The 13,264-nt window shown below is 31.3% G+C and overlaps 1 protein-coding gene across 35 annotated transcripts in view; it reads right to left on the minus strand.

Moving 5' to 3' along the window:
- The window catches only part of nrxn2a (neurexin 2a), a 762,095-nt gene that overhangs the window by 550,703 nt on the left and 198,128 nt on the right, over positions 1-13,264 (minus strand).

The following is a 13,264-nucleotide window of genomic DNA, read 5'->3' on the forward strand; positions in this document are numbered from 1 at the left end:
TTTGTACTCTTCCACCACTGGCATTTTGACTTTATCACATCTACTTCAGCTACAAGAGTTGAGAACACATTTCAACAACTTTAGTGTAGGCAGTTTATTTCCCCCTTCCCTAAATACTTCCACTGGCTGAATGCAGATAAATCAGCTTTTCTGATAAACATCACACAAGCACTACTTTTAGTCTATGGAACGCAGGTTGAAGTGTTTACAAAGGCCAACAATCAAGTGGTGTTGATCGGTTTACGCTAAAGCCGCTTTTGACCTTACTGTAATAAAAAAGAAAAAAGGTATTATGTGTTTACATGACCACACACATTGCCGGGTTGTTAAGAATAATTGGTTTATAAGTGTGTATGTCTTGCACATGTACACGATCCTTAACTTCAGGACATTTGCCAACGAATTGACTTAACATTTCTCATTTGTTAAATAAAATAACATTTCTATAAGTGAGCACAGGTCACTCAAACAGTAAGCTTAAATGCATCTATAGTAAACAATCACATTCTTAAAGCATGAGGGGAACAAAATAACTACAGGGGAGATTCAGTACTACAATGCAAGGGTGCAAAATGCCAAGATCAATGCAATGCAAATATACATTAAATAGCATGCGTTAAAGCTGTCTCGGATAAGCTATGAGCTGTTGTTAACGTAGGTAATTACAAACATGCTTTTAGTAAATGTCACATTTTCCCTTCTCAATATGAGTGTCTGCCTCAGCTGGAGTCGAGGAAATGATGAATGCACTCGCTCTCTGCATCCAGCTGGCAACAACAGGCAAAGCACTGCCAAGATTAGCCATCGTAAAGAGAGCAGTCTTGTTGCTAAAACAAGTAAATTTGCCACCTGAAGCAAACGTTTGTTGATTCATCGAATGTCTGTGTCTTTTAAATAAGATGGTTAGGAGGTCTAATTATATATATATATATATATATATATATATATATATATATATATATATATATATATATATATATATTCTGAAATTGTCCTGGTGGTTAATTCACAAGATGACAACAGAATAAAAAAGCTATTAATAGATCTGAAGTTGAATTATTATGTTTGAGACATATGATTGTCATTTGTCATTGACAACATTATAACTTTCTTTCCACTGGTAAAATAAAACATTTATGATTATCAGATTCCTGCTTGCATTATATTTAACATTATATAGGCTAAAGTAGTTGTTATACTGACACTGTTAAATATTTATTTTCAAACACAACAGTTTGTGTTAGCTAAGAAAAAAAAAAAAACATCTCAAATGCGCGTCGTAATCATAACTGTAAAATGTGATATTGTTTAAATGATGCACATGCTGGTTTCACTTACACTGCCGAGTACAGTTCATGTCATATTATCCACAGCCTATGCAGGTTCTGTTCACTAAGGTAGACATCATTGCGGGCATGCGTGCATTGTCTCGGTAGTAAACAAACAGCATGTCAGCTCATGTGTGATTTCGCAGCCGCAAAAACATCCTTAAATTAAGACGGAAACGCCATTTTTGTGTGGATTATACCTTATAAATACAATATGTGACATGTTTATTTCTATTTGGAGGTGTCCATGTTGCTGAGCAACATATACAAAATAATATGAAGACTTGTGTGACTGCATTTATGCTTCTTTCCTGACCTTGAAAATATAATCGGCTGAATCGTAGAAAAGCTGAATTAAGATCATGTAAAAGGTCAAATCGAGATCACTATCTTTTTTTAACTAATCGTGCAGCCCAGTGGACCAAAAATACAAGTGTAAAAGTACCCTTAGTAGAAAGATGGAGAAACATTAAAATGTTCCTGTTCTTTGACTGGAAGTGTATTGGAAACCATTAAAATACTATTTGAAAACAATCTGGATTACTATTTTTGAATTTAAAGTAAAGCAATTTAAAGTCATTGAGTCAAATTTAATTTTAGTTTTATTGGGACTACTACTGATTTCATTTCTTGACCAAAAAAGCTATCATTTACAGCTTTTTTTATATATATAAAGTTATAAATTGGGCAAACAGACAAAACAATAACATTATTTTAATTAATTTTAAAGCAGTTAATAGTTACAGAGGTAATGCATCCTTATTTGATGGAATAACCAAATCATGAGAACTAAAATGATTTGTTATTTTGACCAATTGTCAAGTGTCTCAGCATTTTCATAACTAGTAAATCCTTTAAAACTAAACATTTAACAAATATAAATTATTATTATTATTATTATTATTATTATTATTATTATTATTATTATTATTATTATTATTATTATATTATTATTATTATTATTATTATTATTATTATTTTGCGTAATTTCCCCCCATTGGTGTACAGTTGAATTATTAGAATTATTATTATTTTTTTTTTCAACAGAACAAGCCATTATTATACAATAACTTGCCTAATTACCCTAACCTGCATAGTTAAACGAATTAACCTAGTTAAACCTTCAAATGTCACTTTAAGCTGTAAAGAAGTGCCTTGAAAAATATCTAGAAAAATATTTACTTTCATCATGGCAAAAATAAAATAAATCAGTAATTAAAAATGAGTTATTAAAACTATTATGTGTAGAAATGTGCTGAAGAAATATTCTCTATGGTAAACAGAAATTGGGGGAAAAAAACTTCAACTGTATATATTAATAAATCATAATATTATGTTTTTATAATGTTAGGGAAATTATATTTCCATGCACATTTTACAACTGTATGAAACTGTATTTTGTTGTGGACTGCAACAGTATACTGTATAGATAGTGTGTATGTAAAAGGGAAGAGATTTTGCAGCTTTAGTCCTTCTTGGTGTTCAAGGTTTCAATTATGCAATCTTCAGGTGTGAAAAAGTATTTTTTCAAATGTGACTGAGATGAAGCAGCTCTACAAGTAAGAGTGGGATGTAAATTGCTCTCAGACAGTGTGAAACCCTCATAAATAACTACTGTACAGGAAGTGTTTGGTTGCAGTTACTGCTAATGGGTGTGTAACTAGTCACAGAATCTAAGAAAGCAATCTCATTTTCACCCCTCAGAGGACCACCGGGGGTTTTAACTCACCAGTCTTTTTTCCCCTTGTTCATTCTTTTTTTCAATGAAGGATCACTTTTGTTCATTGTTAGTGTTGGTTAAAAATTAGGCAACATTTTATGTAGAGGCAAAAAGAACCAGAGAGGAACAAACATGCAATGTATGCATACTGTTCATGCATTCTCAGATAAACGGGTACAAAAGTTATCAGTGAGGCAATGCCTTTATAAAAGACCATTTTGCACTACATGAAGGGTGCATATTGGTTACTTAAAAGTGTATATTAGCATATAAGTGCAAATACTTTTCCAAAAGGAGTGTAGAATAGTCAATATATATATATATATATATATATATATATATATATATATATATATATATATATATATATATATATATATATATATATATATATATATATGTATATATATATATATATATATATATATATATATATATATATATATATATATATATATATATATATTACAAGATTATCATTAACAATGAATATATTATCAATGCTGTTTTTTGGGGGGGGGGTTTTATGTGTGAACAAAATGTTACTAAGCACACAAGAAACAGTTGCTGCTTCTTCTCAACTGCTGGTTGGAATGACGTCTACAAAAATAACAAAATGAATGCAATTTTAGCACATAAGATATAGATTTGGTTTAAATACGTAAACAAATGGCTGTTACAACAAATCAAACGAAATCTGTGTGAACATTTTAGCATTGCAAAAATTGGATAAAATATTGATAAAGTGAATTAAAGTGGACTTTATTTATTTAATCACTGACAATTTAATTCTGCTTCTAGTTGGCATTGATGCATTTACACTGCAAATAACACTATGAGATTTGAGATTTAAGATATAACTCTGGATATAAAAATAAGAAATGTGTGGAAGTGGGGTTGGAACTAGAACTGGCATTATTTTGTAGAAAGTCTTAAAGATTTATTCAAACTATTTGTTTAAAGAGGCCGATTCAGCAAGTAATTATTCTTTGTTTTTAGAAAAGGTCATAAAGACAAAAGCAAGACTTTAAAAAATAAATGTATGAATAATTTGTTCAGGAAAAACAACTTTCCATTTAATTTAGAATTTAGATCCATTTAATCAAAAACAAATTGGAGTAAAAATACACATACTTAAAGGTTAATATACAATTTTATGCTAATGTTTAATTTAGGAAACATTTTAAAAACTCATTCATTATCACGTGTGTCTGCATGTTGTTATCAACAGGTGCAGTAGTACATTGTGGTACCAACTCACACGCTTTATAGTCTACAGCACTAGTTCAAAGATAATTTTAAATAAAAAATGTACTGCATCTGATATATACTGTTTTCAAACTAATAAAAAAGGGGAAAAAATAATTTAGCCCTCATTTCTGGGCAGACAGAATAATTATTTTCATGCCACTTAAATCCTTTCTTGCACTGAAGCAGAAAACGTGGATCATTCACAAGAACATGATCGTCATGTTTCTACAGTTCATGCTAATTGAGTGCTGCTGTCATTAAAGCAAAAGTGGGCACTTTAAATAAATCAAGATTCATGTTAATATTAATATTTTAGGTTAGCTTTTCACTGCTGATAATGTAATGGGTAGTGGTAAAACTGAAAACTGAATACAACAAAGAGGAACATTTTCACACTCTACAGTAGTTTTTGGCCTAATCTTTTCAGAAGAATGAAAGTTATCTGAAAACTTCAAATATTTTTTTTTCAGTGTCATTAATCGAAACAAAATGTGCTAATGTCATCCTGAAGCATGCTAAATCATGATAACATTATATGCTAAAATGAACATGAACACATACTTTATATAACAAAATGTTAAACCATCTAAACACAAAACTAACAAATGCTTTATACAGTGGTGTGAAAAGTGATTTCACTTTTTACTGATTTTTTTTGTTACACTTTAATGGTTCAGATCATCAAACAAAATTAAATTGTCCTCTAAGATAACACAAGTAAACACATCATGAAGTTTTTTTTATTATTATTACTATTTTTATTATTATTATTATTATTATTATTATTGTTATTATTAAGGGAAAACAAATACAAATCCCCATAAGTCTGTGTAAAAAAAGAGTTTGGCCCTAAACCTAATCACTTTTTGGACCACAATTAGCAACAAAAGCAATAAAGCGTTTTGATCAATTGCAATAAGTCTATTATGGAGCTGTGAAGAAATTTTGGCCTACTTATATTTGCAGAATTGTGCCAATTTACCCAAATTGGAGGATTGTAAAGCATGAACCCCCTTTTAAGGTCACGTCACAGCATCTCAATTGAATTCAGGTCAGGACTTTGACTAGGCCAGTCCAAAGTCTTTATTTTGTTTTTTGTCAGCCATCCAGAAGTGCACTTGCTGGTATGCTTTGGATCATTGTCTTGCTGTACAACCCCAGTTCATTTCAGCTTAAGTTCACTAGCAGATCTTCTCCGTCAGGATATTTTGGTACACAGCAGAGTCCATGGTTCCATTTATTACAGCAAATCTTCCAGGTCCTGAGGCAGAAAAACAGCCATAGACCATCACCCTACCATCACTACTATTTACTGCTCTATGCTCTTTTTCTGAAATGCAGTGTTACTTTTATGCCACATCTAATGGGACACACACACCTTCTAAAAAGTTCAACTACTGTCTTGTCAGTCCACAGAGTATTTTCCCAAAAGATTTGGGGATCATCATGATATTTTCTGGCAAAACTGAGATGAGCCTTCATGTTCTTGTTGCTCAGTAGTGTTTTTTGTCTTGGAAATCTGCCATACAAAGCATTGTTGTCCAATCTCTTTGTTATGGTGGAGTCATGAACACTCACCTTAACTGAGGCAAGTGAGGCCTGCAGTTCTTTGACTGTTATTGTGAGGTCATTTGTGACCTCTCGGATGAGTTGTTGCTGCGATCTTGGGGTCATTTTTGTTGCCTGGCCACTCTTGGGAAGGTTCTCCCCTGTTCCATGTTTTCGCTATTTGCAGATAATGGCCCTCACTGTTTATCGCTGCAGTTCAAAAGCTTTAGAAATAACTTTTTAACCTTTCCAGGCTGGTAGATCTCAATTATTTTTGTTCTCATTTGTTTTTGAATTTCTTTGACTCTCAGCATGATGTCTAACTTTTGAGGATTGTTTGGTCTACTTCACGTAGTCAGGCAGGTTCTATTTAAGTGATTTATTGATTGCGAACAGGTGTGGCAGTAATAACACCAAAAGACCTGGGGGTTAAACACTTTTTTTCACACAGTGCTATGTAGTTTTGTATTTTGGTTTAATATAAAAACATTGATTTAAAAGCTGCCTGATGTGTTTACGTGTTATCTTTGATTAATTTTTAAATTTGTTTGATGATCTAAAACACTAAAGTGTGACAAATATGCAAAAATAAATCAGTAAGGGGGGCAAAACACTTTTTTACACAACTGTATGCATGCATTTTACACTGCTTTCTCTGAAGTAAAAATTGGTGATTGGATATTTCACACACTCACACACAAAACATGATCAACAGACTCCTCCAGCTCATGCAAACTGAGTGCAGCCATCTTTAAAGCAAACGGGGATACACTAAATTATCATTTTAATATTAATATCCTGGTTCAGTTTTTCACTTTATCTTTAAGGCTGCTAATGTAATGTGTAACACTGAGTAAAGCAAAGAAAAATATTCACAGACACTCTTCGATTTTTGGTCTCCACTGAATACATTTTCAGTATACAGTACAGACATCAATCTCCTCTTATAGGGCAGAAGCAAAACCTACTTTTATCTTTTTAGAAGAATGGAAGCTATCTAAAAACTTCTAAGAGATATTTATTTTTTTGTCAATGTCGGCAACAGAAAGCTAGCAAAAAAAAAAGGGCAAAAAGCGAAAGAAGAGCTAAAGCATAACCACTAGCTGACAAATGTGTTTATTTTCAAATAAAAGCTCCGGCTGTCATGAGGGTGGGCACAAGGCTCTTGCTGAAGGTGACATTTTCGCTGCGCTGAATTAGAAATGTTTGGATTGAAAAGATGGGGAACTCAACAAAGTGTCTGGAGTTGAATCAAGGCACCATTACAGTGCAACGAATTCAGGCAAAGTAAACATCATCGGGACGCTGTTGCAACCATGACACATTACTGTTTACCAAAACATTTTCCTTCCAATTAGCAGCTTGCGCTCATTACTCTAGTTTTGGATGAATAGGCACATTGAATAAGGTTACGACAGTATCGCATAGGGAAGTTTCACGAGCGATGAAAGAAAAGCTGTGAGGAAAAAAAAGGAAAAAACACTTTCCATCTGTTCATGTTTCTGTTGTACAGACCTTTGATATTGCTAGAGCCCATCACACTCCCCCTATAAGACAAAGAACTTGATATTTCAGGATATAAATCTTTTCATTTATCAAAATGTATTAGTACATGATTCATTCCAGGAGAAAAAGCTGTGTGATAATGTGTTAGACACTGAATGTTATTAAGGTGGTGGAAAAAAAATGTTGTTCTTAGATATTGTCTCAAATTGATATAGTGACAAAAGAAAGCCATTATGGAACAAGGAATTTTGGATAATGCACAGTCTAGACTGCATTAGTTAGATAATGACTATCAGTAATGACTATAGTTGTATGACATTAAAATAGAACCCACATAATATTGAATATATCCTAATACTGCTCAGTACAATTTTTACATCGCACATTTCAAAAATAACTTTTTAGAAATAAGCAAGGCATTAATTTAGTATAATATATATATATATATATATATATATATATATATATATATATATACATATATATATATATATATATATATATATATATATATATATATATATATATATATATATATATATATATACATATATATATATATATATATATATATATATATATATATATATATATATACATATATATATATATATATATATATATATATATATATATATATATATATATATATATATATATATATATACATATATACATATATACATATATACATATATACATATATATATATATATATATATATATATATATATATATATATATATATATATATATATATATATATTTCATTGGAAATGGGGCCTTTGAGAATTCTAGTACATTTGTTTATTAATTTGATAACACTTTACAATAAGGTGCCATTTGTCAATGTTAATTATTGTATTTAATTACATGAACAAGCAATGAACTATACATTTATTATGCTATTTATGCATCTTTTTTAAGGTTAGTTAATGAAAATAAAGTTGTTCATTGTTAGTTCATGTTAACTCACAGTGCATTAACTACTGTTAACAAGCATAAATTCAGATTCAAATAACGTTGTAAGTATTGTTCATTCTTACTGTGTATCGTATCATGCTAGTAAATACAGTAACTTATTAACCTAAATCTTATTGTTAAAGCACGTTAATTAATTTCACAAAAAAATATATTACTATCATGTTATTCATTGTATGTACAGGTAAAGTCAGAATTATTAGCTACTTTTGATTTTCTTTTCTTTTTTAAATATTTCCTGAATGATGTTTAACAGAGCAAGAAAATTTTTAACATGTCTGATAATATTTTTCTTCAAGAGAATATCTTATTTGTTTTATTTCAGCTAGAATAGAAGCAGTTTTTAAAAAAGATATAAGTCCTTTAAGCTATATATTTTTTCGATAGTCTACAGAACAAACCATTGCTATACAATAACTTGCCTAATTCCCCTAACCTGTCTAGTTAAACTAATAACCTAGTTAAGCTTTTAAATGTCAATTTAAGCTGTATAGAAGTATCTCAAAATATCTAGTAAAATATAATTTACTGTCATCATGGTAAAGATAAAATAAATCAGTTATTAGAAATGAGTTATTAAAACTGTTATGTTTAAAAATGTGTTGCATAAATCTTCTCTCTGCTAAACAGAAATTGGGGGAAAAAATAAACAGGAGGCTAATAATTCAGGGGGTCTAATAATTCTGACTTCAACTGCATGTATTTATATATTAATTCAGTCATTTATATGCATGTATGCAGAAAAAAGGGTTCAAAGATTTTCATGTATATATAGTATATATTGCTGTCCAAAGCAAGTAACTTTAAAGAAATGGGTTTTGCCACCTTTGTTTGAGGCATAACACATGTCAAGAATTAACGGTTTAACACTAGAACTGACCTTATTTTAATCCAGTGCAAGTAATAAAGTAACACATTGAATTTAACAGTTTTACGTAGGAAGCCTGAAATAGTAAATCTTGTAAAACATATTCATATAATCTGTAAAAAAGAAAAAGAATTAGTTGTTTTTCCCTAAAAAGCTCAAACTTACAAACAAAGGCTTTTGTTCAATCTCTCTCCCTTTCTGTTTTTTGTAATTATTATTTTAATTTTCTTTGTGAATGAACTCTGCAACAAAATCATCCCGCACACTCTAAAATGATTCATCTGGTAAGAACTGCACAATATATATCATACAGTCAGTTTTTTTCCCAATTTCATGCAGCCCTAACTATGATATTATGCCATTTAAAACTCACCTTACACTAACAAATGAAATGAAATGAAATGAAATGAAATGAAATTAATTTAAGCAAATAAACATAAAAGTTCAACAGTAAAGGTATATTTATACTCTATATCAATGCCACTTAACATAATATAATAACCTAAACGCATATTTTGACAGTTGCTGTTCAAAGCTGTTCAAATGCAGCTAAAATAATCCATATTATTAATATTTTGTATAAAAATTTATGTAAAAATGTATTAATTTAATATAATATAAAATATATACTAGATATTTATTTTATTACAAAAATAAACTCTGATCACCTCTTTGCAATAATTTAGATCCTCAATGAAGTATTGAGTGCACTGTTAATGGTTTTTGTAAATGACAGTTATGTTGTATGTTACTGTATTTTATAGTTGCACTGTAAAGATTACTGTATATTTTACAGTAATTATATAAATAAAATGATGTAAACACATATACATCAAGATAAATGCTGCTGTAAATGTAAATACAGTATGTTTTGCTGTAACCGATTTACAGAAATTCCTATGATGGGTTGCAGCTGGAAGGGCATGCGCTGCGTAAAACGGCTAGATAAGTTGTCAGATTATTCCGCTGTAGCGACCCCTGATTAATAATGCGACTAAGCCACAAAGAAAATAAATGAATGAATGATTTACAGTAAGTTATTGGAGTTCTGCTGCCAGTGAGTAACCATAGATTCTAAAGGAAATTGTTAACAGTGTGCTGTACATATTCTTTCGTTTGTTTAACAGATGTAAAACACACAACGATGTAGTGATTAATTAATACTATAATAATAATCTTTCACTGAATCACAACTGGCAAGGTAGGAATCACTGAGGCAAAATTGATGGTCAAAGCAATTTGTTACAGCCTATTTCTTAATAGCTCAGTGTAATTTATTATTTTAACATTTTCCATTTTCCAAAAATTTTACATTTTCCAAAAGACAGTTTAGAGACGCAAACTCCAGATCTTTTCAGTTTGTGAATCATTCACACTGGTTTTGTTAAACAAAAGACATCGTTAATTTAAGATGGGCTCAAAAGAACCTGTTAATGATGAATCAGATCATAAACTCTGCGTTACTACACCAAAATTTCAAACAAAATAAGACTCCTAATAAGACTTCAAGCATGCAAAGCTATCATTTAACTTTGAAAACTTTTATTTTATTTATAATTCGTATGGATCAGTTAACTGAATGAAAACTGAGTTGGATCAATAGCCTACCTCGTGCTTTTTTATAGCAGACGTTAAATCCTTTGAAGCTGATAAATGTTTTATATGTAGGCATAGATTACACTGTTCTGTGTCCTTTTTTCAGGTTTATTAACATTGTTTTTCCACAAGAGAATTCTGTGAATGGCTTTCTGTGTCTCCCATTTTTGTGTCATCAAGATGAACACTGCGTGAGTTTGCTGAATTAAACAGATTACACAGTTTTTTTGTTTGTTTGTCTTTTTGGTCCCACTTTATATTAAGTGTCCTTAACTACTATGCACTTACATCAAAAAATTAAATACAATGTACTTACTGTGTTTATAATGTATTTGAGAACACTTGTGGTGCTTTTGAGTTGGGATAGAGGTTGGGTTATGGACAGGTTTGGTGGAATGGGTAGGTTTCAAGGGTGGATTAAGGTGTAAGGGATGGTCAACAGTGTATTTACAAATGCTATTACAAAAGTTAATTACAGATGTAATTACATACATGTATTTAATCAAGCCTAAGTACACAGTAAATACATGTATTTACACAATAAGTATATTGTAACAAGCTATTAATTCCTGTCTAAATACGTTTAAGTTAAGGCCACAATATAAAGTGGGACTGTTTTTTTTAAACCAGTTGCCTTATTGGTAAAAACGTCCATGCATACATTAATATTAAATTAAGAAATCATATTAAGTTTCAAAGTAATCACTAAATCTAAATACTTTTCAGATGTAACTGGTAATTTGATTACCACAATTTAAAATGTAATTATAACAGATACTTATTATTTGTATTTACAATATGCGCTGTTACATGCCCTCCTGATTTTTGAACACATTTCTAAACAAGTAATTTCTAAATTAGTTTTAATAACTAATTTCTAATAACTAATTATTTATATATGCCATGATGATGAGCACATAATATTAGATATTTTTCTAGATACTAGTAATCAGCCTCAAGTGCAATTTAATGGCTTAACTTTGTTAATTTGGTTAACTAAGTTTGGGTAATTAGGCAAATCATTGTTTAACAGTAGTTTCTTCTGTAGGCAATCGAAAACCAATATTGCTTAATAACCAATATTGCTTTTTTAAAAACTTAAAAACTACTTTTATTGAAGCTGAAATAAAACAAATAAGACTTTCTTCAGAAGAAAAACTTTATAGGAAAAACTGTGAAACATTCCATGCTCTGTTATTCATCGTTTGGGATATATTTAAATAAAGAAAATTTAAAAAAAGAAGAAAAAAAAATCAGAGGAGCGTTAATAATTGTTGACAGCAGCTGCATATCAGGACTAGAATCTAAGCTAAAAGTTTTATAGTCAATATGAAAACCCAGCAAAAGTGACTAAAAAGGGGGGGGTAAAAAGTCCTTTTTTTCCAACTGATCAATCTCACAACGTTTGATCTGCGAGCACAGCCAGAGGCCGAGCTAAGAAAAATGAGCCTGGCCTGCATTAGCTTCTCTGTGTAGATCTGCTGCTCGCAAGACAAAAGCTAGAAGCAAAGACTGCATGCAGGCTCATCTGCTCCTCGCGTTCTTAACTTCTGATTTATGAGCTTCTAGGTAATTTTTATCCTCTTAAATGGTTAAAGGTGCAATGTAAATAAAGTCTGTGGAAGACTACTGTCCTGCATCCTTGCTAGTAATTAAGGTCACTCATTAGTACCTAATAATTAACAAGCTGGGTCGAATCCCCCCCCCCCCCCACCCTAACTGTAATTAAAAGTGTCTATTACACCTCAGAGCCCACAGGGGCAGAGTCTTCTTTCCCTGCTGTCTCTCAGCTTGACCTCAGCTGACTCTGAAGCCCAGCAAACTCTCTAATCCAGTGAAACAGACACGCTCAGTTCTTCTGAATAATATTAAAGAAGTGAGTGTCTTCAAGCCAAATGAATTTAAATAGGAAAATAAATCGATTAGATAGATAGAATGACAGAGAGTATAAGAGAACAAATGATAAAACAAATAATATTAATGATAGAACCACAAACAAACAGACTGACGGATGGATGGATGGATGGAAAGAATAGAACGGATGAATAGAACAGATGGATGGACGGAAGGACAGACGGACGTAGAGCTAGATGATAGAACGAATAGAATGGATGGATGGATAGCTCTATGGATGGATGGATGATAGAACAGATAGGATGGATGGATGATAGAATGGATAGAATGGATGGATGGATGGATGGACCAACAGACGGACAAACAGACGGATGGATGGATGGACTGATAGATGGATGGATGGATGGATGGATGGATGGATGGATGGATGGATGGATGGATGGATGGATGGATGGATGAAAGAACGAATAGGATGGCTGTATGACAGATGAATGATAAAACAGATGGATGGATGGATGATAGAACGGATAGGATGAATGGGTGGATGGACAGATGAACAGACAAAAAGACCACAGACTGATAAGAAAGATAGGTGGAGGGTTGTATGGAGGG

This window comes from Danio rerio, chromosome 21, assembly GCF_052040795.2.
Source record: "Danio rerio strain M-AB ecotype USA chromosome 21, GRCz13ab, whole genome shotgun sequence".
In the NCBI taxonomy this organism is placed as follows: domain Eukaryota; kingdom Metazoa; phylum Chordata; class Actinopteri; order Cypriniformes; family Danionidae; genus Danio; species Danio rerio.